Consider the following 14,329-nt stretch of genomic DNA (forward strand, 5'->3'; position numbering starts at 1 on the left):
CTGCTTTGTGTGAGGGCCGGCACAGCCCTTTCAGGTCTAAGTGACCACTCCTCCCCTCACTCCTAGCACAAATGGCTCATCAGGATATGCAGGCTATACCCCAGCTCCCTTTTTGTCACTGTCTAGTGTGAGGTGCAACCATCCCAACTGTCAAACTGACCCCGACAGTGAATCCACAAACAGGCAGAGTCACAGAAATGGTATAACCAAGAAAATGCTCACTTTCTAAAAGTGGCATTTTCAAACACACAATCTCAAAATCAACTTTGCTAAAAGATGTATTTTTAAATTGTGAGCTCAGAGACCCCAAACTCCACATACCCATCCGCTCCCAAAGGGAATCTACACTTTAATCAGGTTTAAAGGTAGCCCCCATGTTAACCTATGAGAGGGACAGGCCTTGCAACAGTGAAAAACGAATTTAGCAATATTTCACTGTCAGGACATAGAAAATACATTACTATGGCCCTCATTACAACCTCTCAAAGGCTGGTGGGAGGGGGCCTCGTAATCCCCTGGGCAGCGCTGCAAGCAAAGCTGCCCTGGGGGATTTTAACCCGCCGGGACCAATGTGGTGGGAAACCGCCGGTCCCAGCGGTGCGACTGCAGCGCATTTGCCGCGGTCGTAATGCCCCTGGAAGCACCGCCAGCCTGTTGGTGGCTCTTCCTCCAAAACAGCTCTGAAGGTCGAAGACCGCCAGGGTTGTAATGACCCCCTATATGTCCTACCTTAATCATACACTGAACCCTGCCCTTGGGGATACCTAGGGCCTACATTAGGGGTGTCTTACATGTAAGAAAAGGGAAGGTTTAGGCCTGGCAAGTGGGTACACTTGCCAAGTCGATTTTACAGTTAAAACTGCACACACAGACACTGCAGTGGCAGGTCTGAGACATGATTACAGAGCTACTTATGTGGGTGGCACAACCAGTGCTGCAGGCCCACTAGTAGCATTTGATTTACAAGCCCTGGCACCTCTAGTGCACTTTACTAGGGACTTGCTAGTAAATCAAATATGCCAATCATGGATAAACCAATTACATACACATTTTGTAAAGGAGCGCTTGCACATTAACACTGGTTAGCAGTGGTAAAGTGCCCAGAGTAACAAAAACAGAGTCCAGAACACATCAGCAACCTAGGGAACAGAGGCAAAAAGTTGAGGGAGACCACGCCAAGGATGAAAAAGTCTGACAGGTATTAACCAATGTCACAATGTTTTAAGAGAGAGAGCATATGCACTTTAGCACTGGTTAGCAGTAGTAAAGCGTGCAGGGTCCTAAAACCAGCAAAAACAGTGTCCACATATTGAAGGGAGGCAGGCAAAAAGTTAGGGGTGACCACCCTAAGGCTGTCAGGTCTGCCACTGACAATATTTGAAGGCAGGGGGCACCAGCCATACTATTGCACTGACATTAAAAACTTGTGACCGTCTCCTAACGTACTTCACTACTGGCTCCGGGTAGGGGACAAGGAATAGCATATGTTAAGTCATATAGGGATCATACACAGTGTGGGTCAACACAGATTCTGCTCTAGGCAGCTTCTGAGATGATGTGAGAACTCAGGGTGGCAGCGGAAGTTGTCTGTGCAGCACAGATGTGGCTTGCTACTTCTTGGTTCCTCCCCGCTCCCTTTTCTGGAAAGCATGAAACGTATTACCCGGGACAATTCTCCCAAGACCTGTGCAGCGGGTAGATCCTCGAGAATAGGTAAAACCAAAGGCTTGACCCCATTACTTGTAGTAAAACAAAATATGGGATCCAAGAAAGAACATGTTGAAGGTAAGGAGGGTTCTCAGGAGGGGCAAAACTCTGCCACAACATCTTTGTCTCCCCAGCTGCCTCCTCGATCAAATCTTTGTACTAGCCATCAAGAAGCAGGAATGACCAGCACATCGGCAAGCCCAGGCTCATTATCCCCATTACCAATGTCTACATGGACCTATTGGGGGAGGGATCTCCTTGCCTTTCTCTCAGCAAGGGGCGGGGTCCACCTCAGTAAATTTAGATACTGCTTCACCTCCTGCTCTCTCGCACATGGAGGCTCAGGCCATAGGAGAACTCTCCTACCCTTTATTTTCCAGGCTTAACAGTAAGGGGGCCGAGAGACAGAAAAGCCTACAGGGTTTCTCAGCCTCAGCTACTCCAGCCATTATTAATCCTCTCCCTCTGGGGTCATGCTTATCGGTCATTGGGGATTAAAATTCTGTTCTACCTCCAGCCCTCCTACATCGGCCAACTGTAGCTCCATAGTCTACCCCTATGGTCGAGACCATGTTGAACCTTATCTTAATAGAGCTACGTGACCTTAAAGTAACTCACGAACAGACTCTAAAAACAACTAATGATCAATTACTCCAACTCAACACTAACATATAGCATTTGACGTCTCAAATCTCCCAAGTGGAGCAAAGATACGTATCATGGATCCACAACTGCAATGAGCCAGACACAGACTGAATTAGAGGTGCTGCAGTACAAATTGGATGATATTGAAAATAGGTCTTGACGTTCTAATCTGAGATTTGTTGGAATTTCAGAAGAGATTGAAACCTCGTCCTCAGTTACAAAAGTTATAACTGGCTTGATATACAAATATATTCTTCTAGATAAAACTTTGGCTTATCCAGACTTGACCATTATGTGGGCCCGTAGAGTTCCGGCAACACAGTCCCAGAATTCCAAACATCCACGTAATATCCTGGTCCATTTTGGTGATTACAGGATAAAGGAACAGATTCTATCTTAAGCCATTAAAACAAGAACTTTCAAAGTTGAAAGTGATTTCTCTTTCAGGGTCTTTTCTGATATATCCATAACTACAGCACATCGACATCATGAATTTGTTAGCCTTATTGATGACTTTAAAAAACTGGAGGCCCCTGCTGGCATAGGTAACTGGCAAAGCTAAAGGTTTTTCTTAAAGGCCAGGCCCAGATTTTCCAAAGCGTTCAACAAGCAAAAGACTTTCTTGCCGCTATTAAGTGGTAACATATGTGTCAGATGCATGCTAGATACTCGCCAGGAATGTCATGGTCATAAAAAGAGGGGGAAGGAGGGGAGAGGATAAGTACTGGGTGATCTATGACAATACACAAAGATATATGATGTTATACGTGTTACTTTATATTTTATAACTATGCTCTTCTCCCTTTCTTTTTCCCCTCTTTTCCTCACCAGTCCATGCATGCCACTCTTTTCAGACACAGACTCAAGGGGTGCACATCAATGCACTCATTTTTGGGGTTTATGGGGTTCAATTTGGGAGGGACAGGGTTCACTGGGAAGATGAGGTAATGACGGGTAGGCCTAGGATTTGTGAGTGGGAGGGGGTGAGAGCACTTGTTCGGGGGGCTCTTGCCCTGGGGTGGGTAAAAAGAACAGTTTGCAAACGCAAGGAAACTAGCAACTTATCATCTAGAAGGATTGTGCTGAGGAAAAAGGGTTTACTGAGGATGAAAATCATCATGAACACCCCTAATATAGGTTGCAAGATCAGGTCCAGTGCCAACAAGCCTTTAAAAAAATATCTGTTTTTTACCAGATGAGTGATAGGCAAACTAACACGTTCTCCTCTTGCTCTATTAAAATTGCGTCATGCAATGCCACTCTCCTCTGGCTCCATTAAAATTGCGTCATGCAATGCGAGTGGCCTGAATAATTCACATAAATTTAGAGCAATACTTCATTGGTTAAGATCCTCTCAGGCTCTGGTGATTTTACTACAGGAAACTCATTTCAAACAGCAGACCAACTGTCCTCGTATTCCGAACTTTATCTCTCATTCCTTTTTCGCTTCCGCTAATGCGGTCGTCGGGGGGTGGCAAATCTGTTCACACGGGACTTCCAAGGAGAAGTCCTTGAGGTCTATAGGGATTGTCAAGCAAGATGGATAGTTGTCAGCGTCACGGTAGGAAGGCAATTAATGCACACTTTAACTTTCTATGGTCCCTTAGAAGATGAAACTACCTCTCTGCAAAGTCTATATGACCTTTTAAGCACACTTCCTGGCCTTTTGGTAGTCGGTGGCGACATTAATATTATTCAAGATAACAATCTAGATGCCTCATGCAAAAATCTTTCACAAAACAAACCACAATCACATCGATTTTTGACAAAATTTGTCCGGGATCTGGCTCTACGGGATCCTTGGCAGCTGGTTCATCCACAAGAGCAATGTTTTACCTGTTTTTCAAAAAGGTTTAACTCAGCATCAAGGATCGACTTCTTCCTACTATCTCATTTTTGGGATAGAGTTGATTCTGACATAATATCCAACCCTGTTTCTGATCACTCTGTTCCATTGATACAATTATCTTTCTCTGCTCAGCAGCGAGAAAGACCCAGGTGGTTTCTGGATAAATCTTTATTAACTAATGAAGGCTGGACTTCTGCACTCAAATTACCAGTTGCCACGTTTCTAAATAGAAATGAAGCAACTGCCTCTATGTATGCCATCTGGATCAGTCACTAGGGGGCATATTTATACTCTGTTTGCGCCGGAATTGCGTCAGGTTTTTTTACGCAATTCCGACGCAAAACTAACTCCATATTTATACTTTGGCGTTAGACCCGTCTAGCGCCAAAGATCTTGGAGTTTGCGTCATTTTTTTGCGTGGACACCTACCTTGCGTTAATGATATGCAAGGTAGGCGTTCCCGTCTAAAAAATGACTCCGAGGCATGTGCGCCGTATTTACACTCCCGGGCAAAAATGACGCCCGGGAGTGGGCGGGTCAAAAAAAATGACGTCCAGCCATTTTAGCGTCATTTTTTAATGCCTGGTCAGGGCAGGCGTTAAGGGACCTGTGGGCTTGGAAGGAGCCCAGAGGTGCCCTTCCGTGCCCCCAGGGACACCCCCTGCCACCCTTGCCCACCCCAGGAGGACACCCAAGGATGGAGGGACCCATCCCAGGAACTTAAGGTAAGTTCAGGTAAGTATTTTTGTTTTTTTTTTGTGGCATAGGGGGGCCTGATTTGTGCCCCCCTACATGCCACTATGCCCAATGACCATGCCCAAGGGACATAAGTCCCCTGGGCATGGCTATTGGGCAAGGGGGCATGACTCCTGTCTTTGCTAAGACAGGAGTCATTTCAATGGGGGTTGGGAGTAAAAAAAAATGGCGCAAATCGGGTTGAGGCGAAAATTTTGCCTCAGCCTGACTTGCCCCATTTTTTGGCACCCAAGCTCCATTTTCCCCTACGCCGGCGCTGCCTGGTGTAAGTCATTTTTTTTTGACGCAACGTCATTCCATAAATAAGGCGCCCGCATGGCACTTTGGAATGGCGTTAGCCGGCGTAAAATTTTTTGACGCACAACTGCGTTGGCGCAGTTGTGCGCCAAAAAGTATAAATACGGCCCTTGGTGATCAAAAGTCATGGACTCGCCTCCATGAGGCTAAAACTCAGTTGAAGAATATTTTTTTAGAACAAGAGATTGTCAATCATAATACATGCTTTCAGCAATATTACGAAGAGAGTGAGCACATAGGTAAATCCCTGGCACATTATATTAAAAAACATCAGAAGGCTTCCTTAATCAGGTCCATTTTTGACAAATTCCAGGGGCGTATGGTCGACCAGGCTAAGGAGATAGGGAAGGTGTTTCTAACACATTATAAAAATATTTATACTCTCAAGTCAGCAACAAGCGATGAGCTCATTAATGAATACCTTGGATCAGTCTCTTTACTGGGTCTTGACCAAGAGCTCCAATCTGCACTGCTGCAGCCAGTCACCAAAATAGAGGTGGCTAAAGCCATTAGGGATTCTCCAAATGGAAAAGCTCTCGGACAAGATGGACTTGCAGCGGAGTTGTATAAAATCCTATCCAACCAGATTGCAGCGACCTTAGCCACACATTTAATGCAATACTCAATGGCAAAAAAGTACCTAGTTCATTTACCTGGGCAGTTATTGTCAGCTTCCTTAAGAAAAACAAACCTGCTGAAAAACCTGATTCTTATTGCCCTATTAGTTTCTTAACAATAATTATAAGATCCTTATGAAAATCTGGGCAGCTCGCATTACGGCTTTAGCTCAGGGGCTTATCCACCATGATCAGTGTGGTTTTCTCCCGGGAAGATTTATCTCTACTAACACAAATTTTCTGCTTCAGGCAATCGACTATTACTCTACAAATAAAATTAAAGCATCTGTAATAATGCTAGATGCCGAAAAAGATTCTGACCTTGTACAATGGGAATTCCTTTTAGCAATCCTTCGTAAATTTAGGTTTCCTAAAAAAATAGACTTTTTTTTTCCAATCTTTACCGAGGGGCAGAGGCTAACGTTTTAATCAATTCACAAGTGATCGGTAAGGTTTCAATATTGCTTGGGACCCGGCAGGGATGCCCTCTGTCTCCAGTCCTTTTTGCTCTTTTTATCGAGCCATTGGCTTCGGCCCTGAGGCAGGATACTTCTATAAAATCCCTGATACCAGGTGCCTCCAAGCTAAAAGTTTTCTGAGGATGATACAATCCTATACCTTGCAGTCGATTCACAGAATATTGAAAAGGCTATCGGATTAATAAGTCCAAATCCGAGGCTTTGCTGTTTAATGCTCAAGATTCAGTATTGCCAGCCGATATGCAACCTAATTATCGGACAACTAATCCTATCAGATACTTAGGCGTTTATGTCACTCACAACATGTCTGACCTTTACTCGTTGAACTACCTCGCTACACTCAAGAAAGCACAAGCTCTCATGCTTAAATGGCAGAATTCACCACTAACAATAATTGCCCGCATTGCCTTGATCAAAATGATGATACTACCTTTATTCTTATTTATATTTGCTAACATTATCATCAAGGCTCCTCTAAAGTTTTTCAAGGATCTCAGTGTAATACTACGTGAATGTATTTGGGTATACAAACAACCTCGCACTCGGGTGGAGACACTGCAGCTCCTTATAGAGGAGGGTGGTCTAGCCTTAACTCATCTTAAAAATTATTATGAGGCAACCTATCTAGACTGGATTGTGAGGGCTTCTTCCACACATCATGTTGATTCAAATTTCTATTTGAAACAGATGCTTCTTGAGAATAATATTCATTTGTCTCATTTTCTTTAAATGCCATGACTTCCGAAACGCACTAAACACAAGATCCCAAATCTTGTTTGGTCCAGAGGTGTAGAGCTTCAACTGAACTATTATCCAACTATTTCCCTAAGAGAAGCTGCTGCTTTTAGGCTTCCTCTCGCTACCAAAGCCCTAAATGACTGGGAGAAACTGGGGTGGAAAGCTACAGGATTTTTTAATAGGAGATAGAGTCATATCATGGACACAACTCCAAAGTAGCAACCCAGCTATTCCATCACGTTTAAGCTTTTTGCACCTCCAGATTCTTCACTTTATCCGATCAGTAGGTTTTTTAGGTCAATATTCAGCCGAGTCACTATCTTTCATAATTACTCAAGCCATATGGGTGCAGAAACAGACAGGGGTCTTTAACTGGTATAGTATCCTTCTAGCAGAGTTGACACCTACAGTTCTCCCTCGTGCTCTAAGCAGAATAGCAGCAGCTACAGCTTGCATGATTGATCCCCAGACGTGAAATATTACAATAATCTTTCCTCTGAAGCCTTACGAGGCGCAAATTTTAAGAGAATGTCATGCCTCACCAAGTGGATGCTTTAATATACTCCAGCGCATTTTAACAAGATGGACCCATCAAATCCAAGCAATTGCTTCCGATGCCACTGTGAGGTCGGGTATTGGCTGCACATCTGCTATCTTTGCCCTGCTGTCAATCATTTTTGGGCCAACATTTTTCAATCGAGTAGTTCGAAACTACAGGTAGCATTAGCACCAGAACCATTGGGAGCACTCTTCGATATATCCAATCATCCTGGACTCTCCAAATATGCAAAATAATACTTTTTTATTGCAACTTTGATTTCCAAATCCCTGATCCTACAACAATGGGAGACCCCACTAGCTCCAACATATAATCTTTGGGAAAAGAAAATGAGAGCAGTCCAAGTTAAAAAAATTCTATATGCACAAAGAATCAGGGCAACACGGAAGTACCATGCCACTTGGGAAGAGAATTTTTCATCCTCAGTCTGATCCAGAACTTAATCCTATTCAATGGATATTGATTTAGCACACATTTATGATTCACTAGATTAGTATTATTATGTAAAGGAAGCACAACAAAACTCAGCACAAAATACTGCACTGTATTGTACTGATTTTCTCCCATCTTTTGTTATCATGATTCAAAATTTCGAAGCCTGAATGTCGCACCTGCTCGTATTGTGTAGTAAAAATAGGTTTTGGAAAAGAAAATATGACATTAAGAAATACTGTTAATGGGAGTCCATAATGCTTCTCCGTTCATAGTAAATGACTTAGGCACTCCATATGGTCTGTCTAATCTAATATCTAACAAACACCATGCCTTAAACATGAATCAATTAATTTATTGTCAAAAGAATAATTGTTTCAATCTTCAGCTAGACTACCCAAAAACACAGTGGTAAAATCAGTAGGAATATTTGCTTTGAAAATAACAATAAATTGATTTTAAATCCATTACCAAAATGCTAAATATGTGGATATTCCAAAACATGCCATTTCAAATAACTATAAATCAAATTATAAAACCAACAACTTTAATAAATAAAACAGTCAGTAATAATAAATTATAAATCAGAAACAAGTTTTGAGTAGTATTAGTACCAATGGAAGGTTTATGCACTTTCAAACAAATCTTAATCCAAATCTCTATAGGGCAGTGCTCATTAGGACCTTGGGCCTGATCTAGATCTCGGCGAAGTCCTTACTCTGTTCCAACAGTGATGGATTCCCTGTCTGACAAAATATAAATACCATTGTTTTCTACGGTATTTAGATTACGGCACACTGGATATCCATCACCGTTGCAACAGAGAAATCCCTCAGCTGAGATCTAAATTAGGCCCTCTGTTTCTAGAGTATTTCAGTTTTGACTTCTACCTAACATTAAGATTATAATTAAAAATATCTATTATAGAGAATGTCTTTGAGTCAGAAGAGAGTACACAAATAAATATTTAGGGACATATTTATACTCTGTTTGCGCCGGAATTGCGTCATTTTTTTTGACGCAATTCCGCCTCAAAACTAACTCCATATTTATACTTTGGCGTTAGACGCATCTAGCGCCTAAGTCCATGGAGTTTGCGTCATTTTTTAGCGTGGACACCTACTTTGCGTTAATGATATGCAAGTAGGCGTTCCCGTCTAAAAAACTGACTCCGAGGCATGTGCGCCGTATTTACACTCCCGGGCAAAATTCACGCCCGGGAGTGGGCGGGTCAAAAAAAATGACGTCCAGCCGCTTTTGCGCAGTTTTTTAAAGCCTGGTCAGGGCAGGCGTTAAGGGACCTGTGGGCTCGGAAGGAGCCCAGAGGTGCCCTCCCATGCCCCCAGGGACACCCCCTGCCACCCTTGCCCACCCCAGGAGGACACCCAAGGCTGGAGGGACCCATCCCAGGGACATTAAGGTAAGTTCAGGGAAGTATTTTATTTTTTATTTTTTTGTGGCATAGGGGGGCCTGATTTGTGCCCCCCTACATGTCACTATGCCCAATGACCATGCCCAGGGGACAGAAGTCCCCTGGGCCTAGCCATTGGGCAAGGGGGCATGACTCCTGTCTTTGCTGAGACAGGAGTCATTTCAATGGGGGTTGGGAGTCGAAAACAATGGCGCAAATCGGGTTGAGGCGAAAAATTTGCCTCAGCCTGACCTGCCCCATTTTTTGGCGCCCAAGCTCCATATTCCCCTATGCCGGCGCTGCCTGGTGTACGTCATTTTTTTTCACGCACACCAGGCAGCGCCGGCGGCTGACGCCGGCTAACGTCATTGAATAAATACGGCGCCCGCATGGCGCTTCAGAATGGCGTTAGCCGGCGCTAATTTTTTTGACGCAAAACTGCGTTAGCGCAGTTTTGCGTCAAAAAGTATAAATATGGCCCTTAATTTCTGATAGGATCTAACAAAAGAGAAGTTACATAGGAGAGAATTGTAATATAATGAATCTATAATACCAAATGACATATTAAAGAACTAACTTTTGGAAAGGGAAATACATTTTTTTAAAGTAAATGTATCCATACCAGATTTTACAATATCAACTCATAAAGAATGCCGGGAAATTAAAATCCTATAAGAAACATGTTAGATATTGGGCTGTTGGATGTCTGGGGTATCAGCCCTGGTCAATCAGCAACCACAATCCTTGTCAGAATGTTAGGCAAACCCTAAATTAACCTATGTTCACCCCTTGGTAGCTTGGCACAGAGCAATCAGGCCTAACTTAGAGGCAATCTGCAAAGTATTAGTGCAACACTTCAAACAGTAAAACAGTGAAAACACCATGCAAAAATGTTCCACACCAGGTTAGAAAAATAGAACTTAGTGCAATAAAAATAAAACAAGACCAAAACAGCAAAACTCCAATAACTAGATCTTGAGTTATGCATTTTTAAACTGTAAAATAACACTTAGTAGCAAGAAGCACCATCCGAGAATAACTGGTCACTGCAGACTGGGACAAAGTCAAAAGTTCGGGCCAACTGCAACAGAGCGCCAGCCGGCTACAGGGACCCCTCTAGGCCTGCTGAACCAAAGTTACCCAAATCCTGGTTGCAGAGCGTTGCGCTGGTTTGGGACCATGCAGTGGAGGTGATGCATAGACCTCTACGCAACAGCAGACATGCATTGGTTACGAGATGCAGCAGAGTCAGGGTGCGAGTTCCTGCTGTATTCACGTCAAGCTTCGAGGCGCCGGGGCTTTTAATACAAAGACCAATGTCAAGGATGCGTTGTGCAGTCGAGGCGATGCGTCAGTTCCGATGAGCATAGAAGCTTGTATGTGGACATTCTACATCGTTGTCGAGGTTGCCGTCGAAGGGGATGCAAGGACCTTGCACTGGGAAAAGCGTTGCAATGGCAGAGGATGCTTAGGTTTTGCTGTTAGGCCTACTTCCAACAGTCCAGGTCTGGATTGGCACCACCTGGCAGGGAAGACTCAGAGGTGGCAGAGTTCAGGTGCAGGAATAGGGTGGTTGCAATTCTTTTAGGTCTCTGAAATATCAGATCAGAAGGCCAGTCAGGTAGCCCTTGGAGTCACTCTGGGTTCAGGAGATTCAGGTCCAGTCCATCTTACTCAAGCAGGGGAACAGCAGGGCAGCACAGCAAGGCAGAAGTCCAGCAAAGTAGCAGTCTAGAGGAGTGTCAGTCCTTCAGCAGCACAGTAGCCCTTCTTTCTGGCAAAGTATTCACAGGTCCAGAAGTGTACTGAGTTAGCGGTGTCAGAGGTACTTTACGTATACCTAGTTGGGACTTTGAAGTGGGGGAACATCAAAGACAGGCGTTTGAAGTGCACAGAGGCACTACCCTTCCTGCCTGGAATCCAAAATCACTAAAGGTGGTTATGCAGCCCTTTGTGTGGGGACAAGGCACAACCTATTTAGATGAAAGTGGGTCAAGCTTCTCCTACCATCCTTCCATAATGGCCCATCATTTCACTCCTAAGGTCCCATTTTGTGTATCTGTCTAGAGGGAATACACAAAGCCCAGCTGCCACTCACCCCAGGAAAGTAATCAGAGACAGGTGGTAGGCACCAAATAGCTCAAGAAAATGATGACTTTCTAAAACTAGCATTATCTGAATTACAGCTTAAAATATGACTTAACCATAAGTGGTGATTTTAAATTGTGATTCCAGAGACACCAAATTTGAAAGGTTTATCTCTTTCAGATTTCAAATTACTCTTATGAGATGTAATAAGGTAAACCAAATGTTATTCTATGGGAGAGAAAAGTCTCATGTTGAAAATTGACGTTGGGAGTTTTTCACTACCAGGACATGAAAAATCAAAAAGTGCATGTCCTGCCTCTTAAATATATTGTACCCTGTCCTCTGGGTTGCCCAGTGCCTACTTTGGGGGTGACCTATATGTATAAAAAGGGATGTATAAAAAGGGACGGTTTGGACCTGGTAAATGGGTTACTTTGCCAGGTCGACATGGCAGTGTAAAACTGCACACATCCTCACTGCGCCACTTGATTCAAGCTAGCCTAGCTGATGAAGGGTGATACCCTGAAACCGGTCCTAGGATGCTTGTTTCTGGTCCAGGGAGGACCTGGCTTGGCAGTTCCTGATGGACTGTTCCCATGAGGAACAGGGTCAAGACTGATTTGCATATGGCTGGGTCCAACCTGGGGTGGCATGGTGAGCAAACAAATGATGGATTAAACGCAGATCTGTGTGACTGGGGGTAATTGTTTGCTTTGCTCTGCATTCTGTCCATCATCTGTTCTTTTTGCATTTGTCGCCCCAACTGGGAAGGGTATGCCCAGGCGTGGGTCCCGTTCTCACTGCGATTCAAGCTAGTCTAGCTGATGAAGGGTGATATCCTGAAACTGGTCCTAGGATGCTTGTTTCCGGTCCAGGGTTGACCTGGCTTGGCAGTTCGGGCTGGACTGTTCCATGAGGAACAGGGTCAAAACTGATTTGCATATGGCTGGGTCCAACCTGGGGTGGCGTGATGAGCAAAAAAATGATGATTAAACCCAGATATGTGTGACTGGGGGTGAATGTTTGATTTGCTCTGCATTCTGTCCATCATCTGTTCTTTTTGCCCATCCTCTGCAAAGTCAAGCCTGGGACATGGTTAATGGGCTTCTTAAGTGGGTGGCACAATCAGTGCTGCTGGCCCACAAGTTGCATTTAATTTACAGGCCCAAGGCACATGTAGTGCACATTACTAGGAACTTCTAAGTAATGTAGTATACCAGTTGGGGATGAGCCCATATTGCCATTTTCAGGGGAGAGAGCACTGTAGCACAGGTGCACAGAGTCTTAAAGCCAAAAAGAATCGAGGTTAGAAAAGTGGAGGAAGAAGGCAGAAATTTTAGGGGAAGACCACCCTATGTCTGTCAGGTCTAACAAACCAAGATGCTAGTTGTCTCAGACCAAAAACATTGTAATACAAGTGAAAATTTGGTAAATTAAGTCCACCATTTTGTTTCCCTAATCTTAAATTGGGCAATTATATTTGTGGCTTTTTCTTACTCCATACAAGTTCGGTCAATATGGAATCAAAGGCACTCATTATGACATTGGCGGTAAGTCCCGCTTACCGCCATGCCGACTGCCGCCAACATACCGCAACAGTGGCCGTATACCGCTACCCATATTATGAGACACACAGAGCAATCCTAATTGCTCAATAGTAATTATATGGACACAAACACAAGTCTGCCAGCCCAAAGGTCAGTGATAGAATGGTGGTACCAAAACCCACACTGTTACGCCAACAGAACTACACCCACAGCATTATGACACATGAATCACCGCAGCGGACATTCAACCGCGGTAAACCATTGGCGGTACATATCGCTGCGCTCAAAATACACACACTCGAACAAAACAACACTACATTGGACAATTCAAACTACACACACCTGACAATCATACACAAACCACAACCACACACCCACACCACTATAAAACACACACCCACACTACCCACATCCCTTTACAACTCAAAGAAATTGACAACTGAGTGAGAGAGACACACCAAGAGCACCCACAGAACCAGAGCCACAGAACACCATCACCCTTACACCATCCACGCACCTCACAGCACGCACCCTAACACATCACCCCACACACCCTCACACACACCACACACATTACACCCATGGCACCACAAAGACACCCCAGGTTCTCAGAGGAGGAGCTAAGGATCATGGTGAAGGAAATCATCCGGGTAGAGCCACAAATATTCGGATCACAGGTGCAGCAGACTTCCATTGCAAGGAAGATGGAGCTATGGAAGAGAATTGTGGACAGGGTCAACGCTGTGGGACAGCACCCAAGAACAAGGGATGACATCAGGAAGAGGTGGCATGACCTACAGGGGAAGGTGCGTTCCGTGGTTGCAAGACACCAGATAGCTGTACAGAGGACTGGCGGTGGACCACCACCTCCTCCCCCATAACTAACAACATGGGAGGAGAAAGTCTTGGCAATACTGCATCCTGAGGGCCTGGCAGGAGTAGCAGGAGGACTGGACTCTGGTAAGTCAAATCCTTACTACTTTCACCCTCCTACCTTCATGCCATCACATACCCCCACCCTCACTCCCATTACTCCACCACCGCACACACCCCACCATCACAACCCACCCATCCCAGTACCCAGCACTACATGCACCACCAATGCATGGACAACACTTACAGCCCTGCATGGACACCCATCACCACAGCATGCACACTAGAGAGAATCACCTAGCCCAAAATAACTACTCACACAAGGCTAAGC

Source organism: Pleurodeles waltl, chromosome 4_2 (assembly GCF_031143425.1).
Source record: "Pleurodeles waltl isolate 20211129_DDA chromosome 4_2, aPleWal1.hap1.20221129, whole genome shotgun sequence".
Lineage (NCBI taxonomy): Eukaryota > Metazoa > Chordata > Amphibia > Caudata > Salamandridae > Pleurodeles > Pleurodeles waltl.